Genomic DNA, 21,121 nt, shown 5'->3' with positions numbered 1-21,121 from the left:
AATAATGACCCCTAATTTTATTTAATGTGTACATCTATTCATTCTACAATTACTGGGAGAACCCAGGTGCCTGACATTACTAGATCTGGGGGGGAGAGGAGAGTTGCAGAGCTGTGTTAAGATTTAGTCTCCACCCTCCCACCCTCACCCCCAAGATGATGACTATGTTAATTAGCCTGATTTGATCATCACAATGTATACGTGTCTCAAAACATCACATTGTACCCCATAAATATACACAATTATTATTTTTCAATTAAAAATATAATGCAAGTTTTATGAAGGACTTAGTCCCTGGCCTAGGACATGCTAGAATGGTAGAGCTAAAAATGATCTGGGGCTGACCCAGCCTATATCGACCTCTTCATAAGGGATAATAAAATAGGCCTGGAATTTAGAGTTGCACAGTTCATTAATTCTTTACCTCCCAGTTAAAACTCCATTTCACTTACCTCCATATTAGAGCAAAGTCTTTATACATTATCACATTTAAAATTGTTTGTAAGACTAAAATATTTTGTTTAAAAAAAAAGAGTAGACGGTTTACATTTAGTACCCTATATAAATATGGAGTTTCTGTGTACACACTTGTTCAGGTGTAAAGGCTGCCACTGTGGAATAGAGATTTAAATTTTCAGGTAAGAGTATTAGAGATATCTGTAAATATATGGTTCTTGAAAATTCTTATGTTAAAGACAACAAGTTGTATTTAGTGGGAGTCAATGTTCAGACAATCTCTAGAGGACTTCATTAAACACTGAAAATAAAAAAGGGAGCTCAATTCTCAAACTTTAGTGATAACATGTTTCTTAGAAGTAGTACAACTGTATACAGAGGCTCAAGATAAGACAGGATCAGCCCCTTTATCTCTTGGCAAATATGTGTAAACAGTCAAGCTGTTAATGAAAAGGCTTTGAAAAACCAGTCTCTTGACCACTTCTTCCCTGTTCCCTGGCCTTCCTTTGCTCCCTGGCCAGCCCGGGTGTGGGGTCAGGCATTCCCCTGATCCTTTTCCCAGAACCCAGCACTCAGAGGTAGAGGAGAGGGGCTGAAAACTGGGCTGACTGGTTCTACTTCAGATTCACTACATCTCCGAGGGCCATTGCTGTTCTTTCAAAATTCCTTCCTTCTTCCTTTTGTAGTTCACTTTTCACTCTCTGCTGTGCATTTTCAATGGAAACCATTCAACCAAGTCCCTACTGCCTTTATTCATTAGAAGTGACCTCACCTTTTGTCTCTCTGAGAAGGCACATATTACAGACTTCCTCAACCTCATTCTTACCACCTCAAAATTTCCCCCATGTTTTCCTTTATTTTAGTTCATTTGAATTGCTGTCACAAATTACCAAAGATGAGGTAACCCAGAAACAATAGAAATCTTTTTTTTTTTTTTTTTAACACTTCTATGGGCTGGAAAGTCCAAGATCAAGGTGCTGGCAGATTTGATTTCTGGCAAAGGCCATGGACATCACTTTCTGTGTGTCCCCACGTGGCAAAAGGGGCCAGCTGGCTCCCTCCGGTCTCTCTTATAAGGGCACTAATCCCATGCATGGGACTCCATACTCATGACCTAATCACTTCCAAAGGTGGCCCCACGTCCTAATACCATTGCATTGGGGATCAGGTTCCAACATATGAATATGTAGGGGGACAGAAACATCTGCATCATTCACATCATTCATTCTCCTCTTCTTCCTAAGTCAAATTAACACCGTCTTTCCTTCAAGCCAAGAGTAAACCCTCTACTTGGACTCTCTATACCATTCCCTTTTACTTTCTAAGGGATCATGTTGTGACAATAATTCTGTCCTACATATTTAGTTTCTTCTCTTTCTTGGTCCTTTCCTCTTTGCCTGTAAACATGCTCAGTTTTCCCATACTCACACAGAGTAATTAAGAAGTAGATGAAACAAATTTCCTCCTACCTCTCTGAGGGCTCCAACTTCACTAACTTCAGTTCCTGTCCCCAAATATGAGTGTTCTCAAGATACGAGTCTTTGGCCATTTAATTTCTCCCTCTCCCTTAATCAAATTCTGTCCTGTGATTTCAGTCATTGTTTCTGTGTGGGTCAGTCCCAAATCTGATTAAGCATCCTGATCTCTCACCTCCTCTCAGCTTGCACAGCAAGCTGCCTGCAAATTCACCAGAACATCCAACCCACAGAAATTGAAACTCACATGTCCAAAACCGTGCTCACCATCACCTTTCCCACTCCTCAAAACCAGCTCCTCACCTGATTTTGTAACTGTTAATGACACCCCATTTCTCATTACCTCAGTTATGATAATTCAACTTCACTATTTTCCTCAGCAAGCACCCCTAGTTGCAGGAAGTTGTATAGCGCTTTGCAATTGTGATTGGGAAAATATCTTCATACTGACTCTTTTCCATGTTTATCGGCAGTGTTTTAGTTCAGGCCCTCCTAACCTCCAGCTGGGCGGACTTGTTTTTTGAGTTCTTTTCTCTCTGCCTGGGATAGGTTAGTTCCTGCTTCCCCTTCCATACTTCTTCCCCACAGTCTTACTTCTCTGAATAACCAAATTCCATCTGTCCTGTAAAGCTCAGTTCAAATGCTGCCTCTTTCATGAAGCCTCCCTTGGTTTCTTCCCTTTTTTCCCCAATAGAAAACAATGCCTCCTCTGAAATCTTTTGTTCTTTCATCACAGCATCTAGCTCATTCTAGTGTGTATAACAGCAATCTGCATTTTTTTTTTTTTGACCACACTCCAATCTCTTTGAGGACAGCGGTCACATTTGGTTTCATCTTTGTCTTCCTTATACCACAAAATGCAGTTTGTTTATTATTCATTTATTTAGTGAACATTCTTGAGTGACTCAGTTTTTGATGCAGAGTGTGTTAGACATAGTACTTGTCCTCTAAGAGCTCACAGACTCATGGGGAAAACAGACAAATACAGAAATATAATTACAATACAATTAGTCAATCTGTTCTAAGTCTTAACGTCTGCAGTGTGCCACGTGCTCTTCAAGATGCCAGGGAGATTAGGATGAACAAAACTGTCCAGTTGTTTTCTTGAAACTTCCATTCGAGAATTGGGAGAGATTCAATAAACACAGAAACCAGTGGTTTTTAAATCTAACTGCATGTTAGAAATCACTGAGTGGGTACTTTGAAAAAAATATCTATGTCCCAACCTCACCACAGAGTAATTAAATCAGAATCAACCAGGATTGGAACCCATTGACAGAAATGACTTACAATAAAATAAAATATCAAGTAGTAGTGAGTGCTTTGATGGATTGAAGTAGAAACAGATTGAACGGTGGGGACTGTGCCTATGCTGGCAGGGGTAATTGGGAGATTACTTCATTGAGTAATCCCTGAAGGGTGTCTCTGAAAAGGTGACATTTGAGTTGAGAACAAAACGATGCTGAGGAGTCAGCCATGTAAAGATATTGGGGTGAAGGGGGCTTGTGGAGAAGGTTTTGAGCAGAAGGTGCAGGTGCCTTTCTGAAATAAGGATCAGTTGAAATTTCAGAGGACATGTGTCCTTCTTCACATGCATGTACTGTAATCTACAAAATATGTCTTTTCCCTACAGAAAGCAGCTTTTCAATAAACTTTGTGGACTCCAAATGCAGAACACTTGGCTGCTGTGTTGATTACTTGATCTGGGTTGGATTTTATTTAGTTCAAATTGATTTACACAGTCAGGAAGACTACTCTGTTTATTACATTTTTTTTGTTGTACACTGCAATCAGCACTATACTACTTGTCTGAATTAAATACTGTTCTTATTGTTTAAAATAACCTTAGGTACCTGATATTATCTTTATCTGAATAAAGAGGAGAAAGCAATCACTTCTGCCCTTAATTCTGTTTTGGGGAACCAGGGAAAACCTCCTAGAGGAGTCATTCAGACCACACAGAGTAAAGAAAGCATTAACTAGTTTGAATAAGTGAAGATGAACATACATCAAGAATTAAGTTGAGAATGAGCATTTATTAAGCATTCAGTTTGTGCTGGATACTTTATATACATTACTGTTTTAGCTAGTTTTTAAAATAACCCTATGAAATAAGGTCACTATTTTTCTATCAGGATATTTCTGGCTGCTGGTAAAGGAATGCCCTACAAAAATGGTGTAAACAATAGGAAATTGATCCCAAGACCTCTGAAAGGAGGGTAGCTTCAGAGTTACTTATGTGGTAGCTGGATAATGTCTTTAGCAACCTGGATTCTTCCCTTCCTCCTACTGTGACACCTTCAGCAGGTTGATTTCCCGTCACTGTGTGGACATGGCTGCTACAATTTTGGAATTAAAGGCATATTTCATACGTAGAGGCATATCAAGGGGCGGCTGATTTGTTATGTGGCTCTTTTTGTTTTTTTGAGACAGGGTCTCGCTCTGTTGCCCGGGCTGGGGTGCAGTGGCATGATCATGACTCATTGCAGCCTCAGCCTGCAGTGGGAGGGCTGATCCTTTCACCTCAGCCTCCTGAGTAGCTGGGACCACAGGTGCGTGCCACCATGCCCAGCTAATTTTTGTATTTTAGTAGAGATGGGGTTTCACCGTGTTACCCTGACTGGTCTTGAACTCCTGAGCACAACAGATCCACCCACTTCGGCCTCCCAAAGTGCTGGGATTACAGGCCCGAGCTACCTTGCCCTGCCATGGCGCTTCTTAAAGTCACAGAAAATCTGTGTCCAGTGGAATTTCCCCTCACAACTCACATGCTCTATGTATGAGTAAGTAGGCAGACAGAACCACTGTGATTGGCTAATTTAAGAGTTTCCTCCTGAGGCCATGGAGCAGCCCAGCCTCTGAAAAACAAAGTCATCAAACCCCAGCAAAAGAGTCTGGTTCTGTTAGCAAGGAAGAGGGGGTTAGTGGGTAGACAGTCAATAGAGTTGGCCACTATTATTATTCCCATTTTATAAGTGGAGATATCAAGGCTAAAAAGCTTAAATAACTGAGCAATATCATACAACATTGAATTGAACAGAGTTTCCACGCATTTCCTTTTGAGAAAAACACGAACAAAAGCCTTGTTTTTGGCTATATAACAAACCTATACATGTACCCTTGAACCCAAAAGAAAATATATATATTTTTTAAAAACTTGTTTTTGTTTTTAGCAATGATCCAGGTAGGCCAGAGGAAGAATCCTGGCAAAAAACACAGACTGGAGGAAGCTAGGCAAAGTGAAGAATAACCTCCTAAACAAAATATTCCAGAAGGAAATACATCAGGTCCTATAAAGCAATAAGAATGCCATTTAATTTAGACAACCAGCCCTGCATTTCTGCATTATAAAATATATATATATAATTAAATTGAATTTTCCTGACTGGTCATTTAAATCAATTTGGTCTACGTAAAAATCTACCCTGGGCCAAGTAATGAGCTAGAGACGCCAAGTGTTCTGTGTATAGTATCTGTCAAACTTAAATGAGAACCTTGTTTTCTCTAGAGAGGTAGGTATTTTGTTGACTACAGTACCTGTAAAGAAGAATGGATCATCTCTGGAATTTCTGATTATGAGTTATTTAGAAAATAGTTTCCACTTTCCAGCTCCGGAGGCAGCATATACAGTTCCATTATTGTTACAGTCTCTTTATGGTTGCTACCTCCTACTTTGGCATTATATTTCAGAGGCTATGCATGTGAAGCAGCAATAGTGAAAAAGGGAAATTTCAGTGGAACTGCTGTCATTACAGTGTTTTGACTACTTGTCTCTAAGGTGTATTTCTGTGCATGTTCATCATAACAGACTAAGCATTAATGGTAGGAGTACTTTTTTAAATAAATGATGGAGTGCTTCCTACTCTTAGATTTGCATTTTTAGACAGGAAAGTAAGTTAATTCTAGACTTTGCCAACAGAGCTCTGTTTAAGGAGAGTATTTATCTGATATATATATATCTTATATATTAGAACCATATAAGAAAAATTGTGAAAAAATTTAAACCGAAAAAAACCCCTCACTTTCATTTTCTTTCATTATAGAGGCTTTATTTAGGAAAACTAATTGATCCTTTGCCATTTTTTTAAACCTCATGAATGATGGTTGTGTTTAGGGAACATTGCTGTATATGGGCATTAAGACATTTCACTGACATTTTTATTTTTTCTTTGGAAAAAAGTTGATATTAAATAGTTTTATGACTTTTAAAATTAAAATAAGAAAAATTTAAGTAGAGGTGAAAAGTCCTAGGCAAAAAAAAAAAAAAAATATATATATATATATATGGTCCAACTAGTCTTATTCATCTTAAAATAATCATAAAATACTGAAGTGTGGAAAAGTAACATTCAAAGATAGCACGTAGGAGAGCATAGTAGTTAAAGGATATTGGTTTAGAGTCAGAATTACTTGGGCAAGTTTCCTAAGCTTCCTATGCCTCAGCTTCTTCATCTATAAAATGGGAAATAAAATGATATCTACTTCACAAAACTGTCAGGAGAAAATTACAAAATAAATGTGAAATGTTTACTTAGCAAGGTGCCTGAATTGTAACGTCATTATTCAAAATGAATCTATTATTAGTATAAGTTATTGTTACCACAAGTCTGCAGTAGACTATCTTTTATTCTATCCAAGGGATTTGCACCAAATTCTGCAGAAATGATTGCTATGGCCCAACATTAATCATAGGTGCTCAGACCTTGGAATAAAGCATCCCCGAAGGAAGCCTATTATCGTCGGATGTCGTTTTGGCTTCATGAAGTGTTAGTCTGGGTTTGTGCTATTTGTTCAGGAATCCATGTGCTTGGCTATCAATATCTCCAGTTTTCCTTTCCAACTCAGGATAGGCTTCCACTTCCCAGTCTGCTTTGGTTAGGTGTGACCACATGCCTTGCCTTGGCAGGTGCAGTGAACAGAAGCGAGGTGTGTCACTTCCTGGAAGAAGCCATCAGAACCAGCATGTGAGTGCCATGGTTGAAGGATAGAAGTGGTCTCTGCACTCTTAAGCCTGGGTCGAACAGTCAAGACAACACAAAGATCATCTTTGCCAAACCGCAGTAGACATGGAGAGAAAGTGAGAAATAAGCTTTGCTCAAATAAGCCAGAGAGTTTTTGAGTTGTTGCCACAATATAACCTAGCCTATACGGATTCAAACAATCTGGTTTGCCCTTCAAACTCTAGAGAAAAAAATATATTATTGGTTACAGTACAGTAGATATTTGAATATAGTAATTTTAAATGACTATTTTGTGTGTGTGTCTGTGTGTGTGGTGTGTGTGTGTGTGTAATGTATTATATGTTAGCATCAAGGGATTTAAGTGAAATAGATTTATATAAATTCCATTTAAATTTCTTTTAAAATAGGGTTTATTTCCACTTCACACAGAAGAAATCAACATATTAAAATTACTAGCATATATATGTTTTATTTGTTTTGAGGGAGTCCACTGTGATGCCGATGTTAGGACTCTGAACTCCAGGCCTGGTATAATCATTAGGTAATGTTCCCTCTCACTGATAACCTTACCCAGAATGGTGCCTTGTGAAGCAAAGGAGCTCCCTAAGAGAAGATAATGCACTGAGCCATGCCCATGGCCTTTGCCTCCCGTGAGAACATAGTCTTCCCTAAGCCCTATTGTGATGTTCCAGTTGTAAACAATGGTGCTTAGTACATAGAGGGTCTAAAATGATATTTATTGAATAGATGAGTGGAAGTAGTCCACAGTTCTCCAAATGTCTGGACTCTTTCATGTTTGCATTTTAAAAATAAATGCTGTTGTTTTGTAGATTTGTTTGAAAACGTCTTGGTATTAAGACTGACATCTATTCTTTTATAACACTTTACATGTGGTCATGTACCCATAGATTTAGACTTTTATTTTATATTTTTCACTAAGTTTATTTCACCTGATTATTTCATTTGGGTCTCTAAAACCACATTATGAAATACTGTAGATTTAGACTGTTTTATTTTATATTTTTCACTAAGTTTATTTCACCTGATTATTTCATTTGGGTCTCTAAAACCACATTATGAAATACCTTAATTATTTAAATTAGGAACAGATTAATTATCTCCAGTGTACAAACTCAAATTAATTTCATTATAAACCTGAGGTTTAAATTGATTAATCTTGGAGTGTTTAAAGAACAAAATGGGTTTTTTCATCCTTAAGGAGAAAGGCATATTTGATGAATCTCTCTTCATCACACCAGTTATGATAATAGGCACAAGATATGTGCAAGAAAACTTCAGATGGATTTTATAAACCAGCCAGAAACCTGTGTGTCTGGGGCTTCTTGGGGAACAATCTGTGAGTCATTTTAAAAAACAAACACACTCATAATCACGGTGCATGTTGTTACCATGGTAATTAGGCCTGTTGAGTTGGCTTGCTTATGTTCCTGCAAAGGCAAGAGGGGGAGAGAAACAGAATTCAGAGCTTTGACTATTAGCTTCAATTTGCCTACTGCAGGAGAGAGTGAAGGGGTTTCTCAAGAATGTACTGGCACAGTCATTCTGAGAGGGAAGTGAAGAAACCCTGGCATCCTGCCTTTGTTATTGAATATAGGTTAGTCATATTAGTGTTGGATATTGTGGTTCACAAGGGAGAAAAGGATCATTTGGCATTCTCTTGGGGAAAATAGTTTCTTTCTCTGATATATGACTTCATGTAAGTCTCTAAGGTCAACCTTGTGGAGTGTCTTGTGTGCCTCTGCACAAGGTTTTAATGATTCTCTAAAAGGCATCAAATGCTGCTGATGAACATTATTGCAAGTTTAAATGATCTCAGCATATTATTCTAATATGGTTAGAGGCTGGTTTTAATGAGGCCATTGTTTCAGATCTGATTCCCAAGTAGGCAAGATATCGTTTCTCTATTTTATGGACTAGGTATGACTCCTTTATCTTGGACAGTCATAATGCAGACCTGTGGGACACAAAGGAGACCAGGAAGGTTATGTGAGCTCTGCCAAATCTATTACTACTCCAAGGGAAAATAAAATCAAAGCATATACTTGGTTGATGGACAGTCAACCAAATTCATGGGCCAGTGGAATTACTGTAGGAGAAATCCAGTATGATTCCATGTGAAGAACCAAGAGCACCCTTAAATTAAAGGTATGAGTGTACACACAAATCTGTTTTGAAGACTATTACTAAATTCACTTCAAGAAGTCTGGGGCCAGGCACTGTGGCTCACGCCTGAAATCCCAGCACTTTGGGAGGCCGAGGTGGGGCGGATCATGAGGTCAGGAGATCGAGACTATCCTGGCTAACACGGTGAAACCCCGTCTCTACTAAAAATACAAAAAATTAGCCTGACGTGGTGGCGAGCGCCTATAGTTCTAGCTACTTGGGAGGCTGAGGCACGAGAATGGCGTGAACCTGGGAGGAGGAGGTTGCAGTGAGCCGAGATTACACCACTGCACTCCAGCCTGGGTGACAGAGCGAAACTTCATCTAAAAAGAAAAAAGAAAAAAATAGTCTGGCTGGGTGTATTGGCTCATGCCTGTAATCTCAGCTCTTTGGGAGGCTGAGGCAGGAGGATTGCTTGACTCCTGAGTTTGAGACCAGCTTGGGCAATGTAGAGACACCTGTCTCTATAGAAAATAAAAAAAAAATTAGCTGGACGTTGTGGTGTGCACCTGTGGTCCCAGCTACTACTTGGCAGGCTGATGCAGGAGGGTTGCTTGAGCCCAGGAAGTTGAGGCTGCAGTGAGCCACGTTCACACCACTGCATTCCAGCCTGGGTGACAGAGCAAGACCCTGTCTCAAAAAAAAAAAAAAGTCTGGTTATCCTCTGTAATGAATAATTATAATGCATTGACTAAAGTTTTACTGCTTAGAGTATGCCTCAATCAGATTTTAAAGCAGAACTTTTTAAACTATAGATTTCGTTTTTCCTATCCTATGTGGAAAGAAGGCACATGTTGCCCAAACTTTATACTATGTTTAATTTTCTTAACATTAGTAAACAAAACTTAGTTTTTTTTCGGATCAGCAAAGTAATTCATACTGATTATTGAAAAATGTGGAAATTATTGAAAATTTGAAAGAAAAAATTAAAATGGCCCCATCTATTAATTAAATTGTTAGTTGAACTACATGTAACAGAGGCCTGAGTTCACAGTGGCTAACATAAGTTAGAAGTTACTTCTTTTTAATGTGACAATCCAGATGTGGATGGCCCAGGACTGGCAAGGTAGCTATGCTCCACAAGATCATGCAGGAACCCAGCCTCCTTCTATCCTGTTGTTCTATCATTCCTATGAGGTTTCTCTCACTTTCGTCGTCTAATGTGGCTTGCCATAAAGGCTCTGCTATAACGGGCAGGATGGAAGAAGTTAGAAGGGGAAGCTCTGACCCAGAAGTTACACATACCACTTTTGATGCTGTACCATTGAATTTTGTCACATGGCCACATACCTAGCAGCAAGGGAGGTTGGGAAAGGTAACTATTATTGATATGTAGGTGCTTAGCTTAGAATTCTATTAAAACCATGGAAGAAGACAAGAGCAGATGTTGGGATATATCTAGCAATTTCTGCCACTTTGGTTATTCTATTGAACAGAGGAAACATATTGTTTATATTTTGATGTATTTTCTTCTAGTCTTTATGTATTATAAAGATACTGTGTATAATTATACTAGAAAATGTGTTATATAATACAACATATGTATGTATGTATGTAATATATATGTTAGTGCGTATATATTAGAAAAATATATTGACATAGAAAATATATATTTAAAAATATTAATTTATGTAAATATGTATATTAGAAAATCGTTGAGTTCACACTATATGTAATATTTTATATTTTTACTTTAAAATTTAAATGACAAAAATGCATTTTATATTCTTTTTACTTTATAATAAAGTAATCTTATTTTAAGTTACTTTCTAAAGTAACAGTATTTATTAATTTTAAAATAAAGTTAAGTAAAAAGAGAATATAAAATGCATTTTTTCATCATTTAAAGCTTTTTTTCTTTTTTGAGACAGCATCTCACTCTGTCACCCAGACTAGAGTACAGTAGCATGATTATGGCTCACTACAGCCTCACTCTCCTGGGCTCAAGCTATCCTCCCACCTCAGCCTTCCAAGTAGCTGGGACCACAGGTGTGCGTCAACATGCCTGGCTAACTTTTGACTTTTTTTGTAGAGAACATGTCTCGCTATGTTGCCCAGGCTGGTCTCGAACTCCCAGACACAAGTGTTCGTCCCTCCTTGGCTTCCCAAAGTGCTGGGATTACAGATGTGAGCCACTGCACCTGGCCCATTTAAATTTCTTGTATTCGTTGTTTTAAAATTTTATCATGTGGAATTTCTGTTTTACTTAATAGGTTGAATTATTGATATTTAGGCTATTTCTAACACCTTGATAATTCTTCTTTGTCCACATTTTGGGTTTGTTTTGGTTAAAGTCATGGAGTGGCATCACTATAACAATGACTGAGAGCATATTTGGGTCTCTTGATAAACAAGACCAGACCGCTTTTGAGAGAAGTTGTGCCAGCTTCCACTATCACCAATAACAAATGAGTGCCGGGTCCAGAACCCCCTTGAACAGGCTTATTTTGCGTGTCGCACCTAGTCTTTGTTACTCTAGGGTTCATTCTCTGAAAATAAGTTGTTTTTAGCCCTTGGCTTTTTTTTTTTTTTTCCTCCTTTTTGCTGTCATTAATCATGAGATAATGGTTTTCTAATAACTTTAGCCCATTTAAAAATGTATGGCCCCTATGGTAGTCTGGGAATATAATTGGTTGGGTTGACATTGTAGCACACATGCCAGTCTCAAGTAATGTGAGGCCTCTGGAGATACTGATGTTCATTTGGTCCTAGAACCCCTTGTGAATCTGAGTTCCACCCTCATTCATAATATTCTAGATGTGAGATATCTCTTTGTTCTCAGACACAGCAAAATAGGAATGGGAAAGTGTTCCTTGAGGCTTTAGCAATTCCCTTTGAGCTGAGCGCTCTAGAGCTTTTCAGGAATAAAGAAGCTCATCTACGCAGGAACTTTCTTCCGTAGGAACCACACTCGGCACTGGACAAAAGTAGGCCACCTCTGCTCGATAGCCACAGAGGTCATCAGTGGCTAAGGGCATAGGTGTCTTCTACTTCCAAACAGCCTTTTGAAGCTTTGAGTGCCAAAGATACTCTTATAACCACCAACGTGTCCTCTCCACCCTCCTAAAGGGCCAGATACACACAAACTGTATGCACTCAAACTCTGTTCCTAATACCTGGAGCAAGACTGTGTTGGTCTCTGCTGCTTTGGTCCTGCTCGGAGCAAATTAGGTTAGGTCAGAAGGAAAGATGGTTCTTATTCATTCCATTGGTATACAGCCTCTCCCACCAAGAACTGTGCTTCGTCTAGTTTCCTAAGTGGGCGCTTTGTGTTTTCGTGTTTTCTTGCACGCTAGGGGATTTCACAAAGAAAGGGACTCCAATTTCACAAATCTATTTCTTAAAAGGAAAAGAGTTAATAAAAGGTTCATTTCTAGGCTCTGAAACGTAAACCTGTGAGACCTCCTGCCCTTATAACTATACTGCCATTACCACCCACCCCCGTGTCAGAAACTTCATTCATTCTGCTCGTCCAGCTCTTGTGTATCATGTTATTTTTCCTTTTAAAAAATTCATTTTTCTCTCTGCTTTCTCAACAGCCAGATCTGCCAGTGAGCCTCAGGCTTTAGGAGCTGAAGAGGTAAGAATTCTGACATATTTTCTTCTAGAATCTTGAATTTAACCAGAACTTAAAGAGGAAAAAAAATGTTAAGTGGTCTATAGATGAAAACATGTGATGTTTTATTGAAAGAAACAGTCATAGAGTCCTTATCAATAGTGACACGACTTCAGGATTTAAAGAAATAATATTTAAAATTGATTTTCATCCAGAATTTTTTCATTTTCTTCTAAAAACCTGAGTTGGAGATCCTTTGAGGCTGCTGCCTTAACAGAATGTATCCCTATGGCACAAACATAATTAATAGGTGGCAGACATTGAGGGCATACCCTGTGCAAGATAAAACCTCAGATAAGGCAGATTAGGTCAGAGAAAAGTAAACCCTGTTCTTAACAGATGGTTGTAAACATTGTAAGGGCTTTTCCAGCAGCAGCAGCAACAACAACAACAAAAGGTCAATCTAATGCTGTAGGGGTTTCATCTTGAAGAAGCTTACTTAGCTTTCGGAACTAGCTATAGCATTTGAATCTTGTTGTAGACTTGAAAGGTAACCATAATCCTAGACGGGTGATAATGTGTTTGCCTACTCCAAGATACACAGTTTCCTGTAGTCAATGACTTAGATTCCCTTCCACATTTTAAAATGTAACTTCATTATGAAAAATGCCAAGCATATACCAAAGTAGAGAGAATAATATAATGAACTCCTACATCTCCATCACCCAATTTCAACAGTTGTCAACTCGTGGCTGGAATTGTTTCATTTATACCTCTACCTACTTCTCTTCTTTCCCCATTGGATTATGGACACTTGTTGCATTGTTAGGCTTTTAATTGTTTATTTACATAACTGTTTAGGGAATACAGCAAATGCTAATAAAAAATAAAACCTACTCATAACCTGATTTGCTTTACTGGAGCTAATCATCCATCCATTTATGCATTCAGCAGGTATTTATTTCATGTAGACTAGGTATCAGACCTTCCTTAGGATAAGAGGATCAATTTTCCTCAACTCATGTTTATAAGGTTTGCAAATTTGGACTTTGGATATCTCCAGATGAGGTGATCTGTCAGAGATGTACTGACAATGAAACAATGGCCTTCATCATACAACTCTGTCAAATGTAAACATTCAGAATATGCCATAATTTTTGAAACCTGTTTTTGACATTTCTTCACTTTTGAATATACTGGAAACATGCAAGCATAAAACAAAACAAAGCTCCCAATCCTCTGATGGACCTTCCTGTTTCACCACAAACACTCATCCAGCCATCTGCCTCCCTTTCAAGAATACAAGCTCTGCGAGAGCCAGAATAGCAAATAACTTCCTAACCATTTGCCTCCAGCATATAGCAAGGTGTCTGGCACTTGTTATATATTTAATAAAACTGTTGAATGAATGGACAAAAGAATGCATGCCAGATACTGGGAATATGAACATGAAAAATACACAGGCCTTGGCCCAGAGTTGTTCAGTCTCACAGAGGAGAAAAGCGTGTAAAGAAGGAGGTGCTTGTGTCCAGCTTAGTAAGGTGGGAGCAGGGTGTGGTGGATGCTGCTGGAGGAGAGAACCAAGATGGGGAGGGGAAGAAGCTTGAAGGGAAAGGGGTCTTTGAGCTATCCATGAGGTACCTTCAGTCAGAGAAGTAGGGAAGGGCATTCCAAGAATAAGAAATCACGTGTAAGTGTACACAGAGGCCCCAGAGGGCATGACTTATTCCAGGAAGTTTTAGAAATTTAGGGTGGCCAGGGTGTGGCCAGAAAGTAGCCAACTGAGGAGATGAGGCTAGAGAAGAAGGCTGGTGAAGCCTGGGAGGGACCCTAGGGGGCAGGCTCCAGAGTTTGAATTTTCTCTGCTGAGTGGGGAGGCAGAAAAGGGCACACAATCAGAATTTTTTTTTTACAGGATAATTCCTTAGGCAGCAGAGAAGTGGGGAGAGACTAATGGAAGGGAGACGAGTGGAGGTCTTGGGTCTGGAAATGTTGGGCTGGATTTGGGAGAACTGAGGGAATTGTTGATTAAAGGTGAGAAGTAAAGGAGAGGAAGACATCTAGAATAACTCCCAGATTTCTTTTTTTGGAACAATGAATGGGTGGCGATAACTGTACTACAAAACAGGAAGGGAAGAACTGATTCAAATCTGTGGAGCAGCCACATTCACGTGAGTATGTGCAGGAGGCTGCTCCCTACGGACAGAGCAGTGGTTCTCAGTCCTGGCCGCATGTTGGAGCCTCCAGGGGAGCATCTAGAAACCCTAATTCCAGGCCCTACCCAGACCAGCTGAATCAGAATCTCCATGGTTGGGGCCTGAACATCTATAGGTGTTCCTTAAAGCTCCCCAGGTGACCTTAACGTGCAGCCAGGGTTGAGAATCTCTGGTCTAGAGCTGATTGGAAGAAAACCCTTTGTGCATGTGTGCTTTTAAGACCATGTATCGCTTTTGCTGCCCTATAGTCAAGTTCTTTTGGATTTAAGTACCTAATGTATTTTAGGTGAGGGCTGAGACATCCCGTATTCTATCAAATGCTACTAATAATGACTCTTTTATAAGTATCTGATGTTCTTTGAGTTGATTTCTGTCATGCTAATAAGTATGCTTAAATTCTTCAAATCAATCCAAGCAGAGTTTGTCAATGGAGTTTGCTGGCATGTCCAATGGGACAATTCTTCATTATCCTCTTTGGTATCCCTGTCCTTGGTTCACAAAAGGCTGTGGCATCTTCCAGTCATTGTGACATCCAGAGCACTCTAGGGAGACATTGTGAACCTGGTAAACTACCGTGTCTTTGCACACAACTTTAAAGAAGTTATTTGCCATTTTCCACTCAAAAAGCATTTTTCCTTCATACAAAATCAGTGGTTTCAGTTATGCTCAGTAGTTCCTGATGTAAGTAGTCTCTGTGCTAACAAAGGCAAGAAGCTAAACAAAGTAGACAAGTAAAAGGAAGTATCATTCTGTACTGTCAGGGGGATTTTGAGAATATTTGGTCTAGTGCTAAATTTAGTTTTCAAAGTATACACATGGAAGCAAATTAAACATGAGGTAATGGTCAAATATTGAGGTTAGAAGCAAAATACTACCCAGGCATTATTGAACAGCAACTGTGATAAAAGATGTATTAGTTTTCTGTGACTGCTGCAACAAATTATTACAAACCTAGTGGCTTAGAACAACACAAATGTATTATCTTACCATTCTGTAGGTTAGATTCTATAGGGATTTCACCAGGCTAAAAGCAAAGTTTCAATAGGACTGTGTTTCTTTCTGAAGGCTCTCTGGGTTGGATTTATTTCCTTGCCTTTTATAGCTTCTAGAGCATCCTCCATCTTCAAAGCCAGTAGCATTGCCTCTCTGTGTGTCTTTCTACCATAGTCACATCTTAATTTTTAGCCAGGAAAGGTTCTCTGATTTTTTAAGGACGCTTGTGATAAGATTGAACATACCTGGATAAGCCAGGCTAATCTCCTCATCACCGGGGCCTCCATTTAATCACATCTTTGAAGTCCCTTTCTCTGTAAGGATATGTATTTACAGGTTCCTGGGATTAGGACTGAACATATTTGGGACCTATTATTCTGCCTACTACAAGGTCAAAGAGACTAATTCTTCAGCACGGTGGAAATGCTTCAGATAGCAGACCATCTAATGTCTAACTGTTATAGTATTAAAACGTTAACATTTCCAACATGGATGAAGCCAATTCTCATCTTGACTCTACAGTTCTCACTTTGCAGGTCCAGGTACTGAAGTCTTTTGGTTTTCTTGAAGTATCTGGCATTGGATCAAGGGGACAGGTTGAAGTCTAATGGCTTCTTTCTTGGCCAGACTTTTGGGTACTACAGGTGTGACCCCTAGAGAGTATGCTGCTTTCATCATTTCTCCAACTCTGGAGGGTTTGCCTACGGTGTACAGGTTACAAGGTCTTGAATAGAACCAAAGAAATGTGAGGTTTTTATTTTATGCTGTTAGGTCTGCCTGTCATTTTATGTATTATTTATTAGGCTTTCAAATGTGGAAATTGGAGGAAAAAATAACATAATAATACAGAACCTCACTGGAGTGGTATTTATTATAGCCAATTTCTAGGTATGGTATAATTTCCTCCATACATTAAGTCATCCCCACAAAGTAAGAAACCATTTCTTGCCTGGTATATGAGATCGATCACTGGGTTGTTTTTTTTTTAAAAAATCATCTTTTGAGTAGAATATGGCTGGAAATTTATGGTGAAGATTTAAAATTTTTCAGCTTTTTTTTTTTTTTTTTTTGTAGCAAGTCCTCTTAAAATCCACTTTTAGACACTTCAGCAATACAGACCTGAAGTCCAAACCTAGAGCTAGCAGCAGGGCAACAAACTGCCCTTACTTGCCAAGACAGGGCTTTCCTGGGACACAGGACTATCGGTGCTAAAACTGGGAGAATCCGGGGCAAATCAGGACAGTTGGTCATTCCAGATGCCTAACAAAATGACTCTAATAGAAAGTAGCTGTCACATTGATGCATTGTTAAAATATAAATTTTGAGTGAACCAAATAATGACCATATCCCATAATATCTGGGTTGAAAACGGGGGTTAATCTAACTCTTTTGGAAAATCTATATCTATATATGCATGTTTGTTCAGGCCAGCTTAAAAAGACCAAAAAAGCCCCTAAGACTCAGAACTGAGAAGCAGCAGCCACGTTTGTAGTCACAAGCCCTCACTGCCCTTTCAGTTCTCCTGTGTTACCAGCAGGCTTCTGCACGTTGCCTCTGATGATGGAAGCTTTAAAAGCTTTGTTACTGAGGTGACCACAGGACCTCGCCGAATCTTTTTCAGCCTGTCAGCCTGCATGGAAGTTATAAAACCCAAGTTTGCCAATGCAGCACAGAGCTCTCTTAGCTTTAATCTTGCCTTTCATAGAGCAAAATTGAACTTTTCCCCGCTAAGAGATAGCAGAGACTGTTCAAGAAGAGGTAAGTATTAGGAAGACTATCTTGAATGCCCAGGGGGAGGGGATTGGAGTGGATCATGTCTTGGAGGCTTATTTGATTCTAAGAACATGGCGCTTCCTGACCTCCCAGCAGTGGAGCATGAGCCACTTACCCCCATGTAAAGTTGGCTGCATCTGGGTAAAGACGCTTGCTGGGCCTTTCCACACTGCTTCTGCGGTACTCTGCCCACATCATCCATAGCAAAGCCACACTGAGAAAGCAGGGAAGCTGAAGGTCCTGGGGCCTCATCCCTTACATTTCTGTGGCTTTTCTTTGGAGAATTTTGTTCTCTAAATCATTAGGACTAAGCAAAGAGAGCTGTAATCGTACTTGAAAGAACAATAAATTAGCTTCCCTAGAATAGGCATCTGAGTTTTAGGAGCTGGAAGACTTTTTTTTTTTTTTAATATATTTAATCGTTTCCTGTCTTCCAAAATTTCCTACTTGGTAGATCCAAAGCATATTTCAATTCTTCTTTTTTTTTTTTTTTTCCTTTCCAAAAAAGATTCAGCACTATCAGTCATTGAAGTAGAATCTGGCCTTCTGACAAGGATGGGGCCTGGACAGAATTGTGAATTATTTTGACTTTTTCCTCAATCTCTTTTTGGGTTTCTTCCTTTCAGGACTTTCAATCCTGGTTTCATTTTGCTAAGACTAGCCTCATTTCAGCTTCAAATCTTTACTGATTTTTGTGAATCAACAAGTTTCGGAAGAATTGAAAACACATCAAGTTCTTATGCTGTAATTTAAACTTAGGTTCTTTTATTGTTTTTCAAGGAGAAATTAGAGAGTAAATGTAAATAAGGATCAAAATAGCTATTTATCTGGTACAGGGCTTCCTCCTGGGGTGATGGAATGTCTTGGAACTAGACAGCGGTGATAGCTGCACAACACCGTGAATGTACTAACTGCCATTGAATTGTACACTTTACAATGGCTAACGGTTAATTTTATATGTGAATTTTACCTCAATTCAAAACAAAATGCTGACTGAACGTCAAGAGGAAAAAAGAAAAAGACTGTTTCCTCCTACCTTCAAATTCTGGAAGAAGTGTGAATCCGTTTTAACACACTCATATTAAATTTCTATACCAAAGTTGTTCTATTCTGTTCCATTGCTGGGCGCAGATATTTGGATGTTATCGTGTCTGCAAGGTAGAACTAATTAGGAAACCCTTGAGAGGTAAAAGAGGAACATCTCTGGGAGTTAAGATACTAGTTGTTTATTCTTTAGATGTGTAGTTTTTGTTACTATGTTGTAGACTGGCCTATACTTTGCAGAGCTGGTCACAGTAAAAAATTGTTTTTAAGTTTAAAAATTTAAAATACTGGACTTTCTTCCACCTATCGTGGGATAGAATTTGCACCAGCTAGGCTGGAAAGTGTTTTAATAGCCTATAGTAGCAGACTGCAATTCGTAGTGATAAAAGGGAGAGTCCATTTGGGAGGTCGAGGCAGGCAGATCACAAGGTCAGGAGATCGAGACTATCCTGGCTAACACGGTGAAACCCCGTCTCTACTAAAAATACAAAAAAATTAGACAGACATGGTGGCGCGTGCCTGTAGTCCCAGCTACTCGGGAGGCTGCGGCAGGAGAATGGCGTGAACCCGGGAGGCGGAGCTTGCCGTGAGCCAAGATCGCACTGCTGCACTCCAGCCTGGGCTACAGAGTGAGACTCCGTCTCAAAAAAAAAAAAAAAAAAAAAAGGAGAGTCCAGATGTAGTAACTTTAATGAAATGACAGCAAGGCAACAAATTTCATATATATAAATGCTTTTGATTTAAAATCTCCTTAAGACATTCCCAAGCACCATTACCTGATGGGGATTTGTGTCAAGGCATGACTGCAGAGGGATGCGCAAGCAATCCTTAGCTTAATCATGAAACTTTAGGACTTTAAATTTCTTTTAGATTTAGAGACAACCATTTTAACCTTTCTACAGAGATGTAACTAGGCAACCAGTATAGCACTTAACCAGTGCATAGCATTCAAACTTCCTAGCCATTTACATCATTTTTAAAAAATACTATTTAAATCTCTCTGTTAGCTTTGGCATATGCTGCCATGTAACCTTTAATTTCTTAGAAATATCATGCAAACCCGCAGCTGTAAAATGGTATGGTTCCTAGAAGCCCAGCATCGTCCAATGTTCATAAGGAAGTCAGCTTATAAGAAGAGCAGTAACAGCGTTGAAAGGTAGCCACATGTACTGTGTTTATAATTGAGAATTTAAAAAGGAGGTTTCATGTTTGGTGTGTGAATTTATGAGTTTAAAATCATATCCGTGGCAGATGGTAATGAGCATTTCTTACAATATGATTCATGGAAAAATATACATTCATAGAAATAAAACTAGATTTTATTTTAGCTGATTAGGTGGTAACTAGGGATATCTAGATCAATAAGCACGAACTTATTGAAAGCTTTTTCTGTACCAGGCACTATATCATTTATATACTATAACTGCTATATACTGTATACTATAACGGGCATATACTATATACTGTATACTGTAACCGGTATATGATCCTTTTTTGTGGCAATTATGATTTTATTTTTAGTTAGGGTTTTTTTTTATTATGAAAGGAATTCATGCAGAAAAAAAAGAATATATGTGAAAGATTTTAAAAATTCAAGTAGTAGAGACAGGCATAAATGAAAAATAAAAGTGTTTCTTTCCACCAACTTTTAGCCTCAGTCCCTAGAGGTAACCACTGTTGAGAGTTTCTTGTGTCTCTTACAGAGATTTTTCATCTCCTGGTTAATCTGTATCAAAAAGGTGAGTATAAGTGCCATTGAACCATCTGTTCATAAGCTTTTCTTCTGAGCTAAATTTTACATTTTGAGACACTATTATGCTTCTTTTTAAAATGTGCCTTTTAAAACTGAAAGAAAAAAAATGTCAGAACCAAAGTGATGCTAACAGAGAGGGCTGGTGGTAGTGAGAACTACAGCTGAAGGATGTTAATGTGTAGTTTTAGCCTCTGTTAACATTTACATGTGGAACTTAAGTAATAAACCTTAATGTAGTTCTTTTATGATTTTCAAAGTCATCTGGGGTATATTATCTCCCTTTATCCTTTAGATGACCCTGCAATGCAGGAACTGTTTATTTTACAAAGGAGGAAGCTGTGGTTCCCAGAGGTTAAGTAATGTGCTTAGGGTCACACAGCTGAAAAGTGACAGAATCAAGACAGAATCGAGTCTTTTCCAACTAGTCTTGACCCAGACCACATGGTAACTGTGAGGAAGAGAGAAGCGCAGTTACACCTCTGTGGCTCCTGCAGGAAAAGGCTGTGAAGTGAAGGAGATGGGTGCAGCCTGAAAATCTGGGCAGTTGTTTTGATTCAGCCCCTGGACAAGTTATTTAAGGCAGTAGAAACAAATTAAGGTGGCTGCCTCTCTCCTCCTAGTCTCCTCAGTGGCCGTTGTGTTCCGATTTTGTTAGGCTGTTTAGGTAACACTGACCACAGGGGAGGAGACTTGACCCATGCTGAGGAAGC

At 38.9% G+C, this 21,121-nt stretch overlaps 1 protein-coding gene across 5 annotated transcripts in view; it reads left to right on the top strand.

Moving 5' to 3' along the window:
• Positions 1-21,121, top strand: part of LOC105481826 (G protein subunit gamma 2) — a 127,360-nt gene that overhangs the window by 18,023 nt on the left and 88,216 nt on the right. For 2 of the 5 annotated variants that reach the window (XM_011741579.2, XM_011741577.2), the window contains exon 2: positions 12,616-12,656. The gene's annotated coding sequence lies outside the window, so the exon portion shown is untranslated. Of the gene's footprint in view, positions 1-6,837; positions 6,896-6,984; positions 7,009-12,615; positions 12,657-20,361; positions 20,398-21,121 lie in introns of those variants that run through there. The other 3 variants (XM_071100187.1, XM_011741578.2, XM_071100185.1) reach the window with 3 other exon arrangements.

This window comes from Macaca nemestrina, chromosome 7 (assembly GCF_043159975.1).
Source record: "Macaca nemestrina isolate mMacNem1 chromosome 7, mMacNem.hap1, whole genome shotgun sequence".
Classification (NCBI taxonomy): domain Eukaryota; kingdom Metazoa; phylum Chordata; class Mammalia; order Primates; family Cercopithecidae; genus Macaca; species Macaca nemestrina.
Note: the sequence above shows the minus strand (reverse complement) of the source record. Positions and strands in the feature narration are given on the sequence as shown.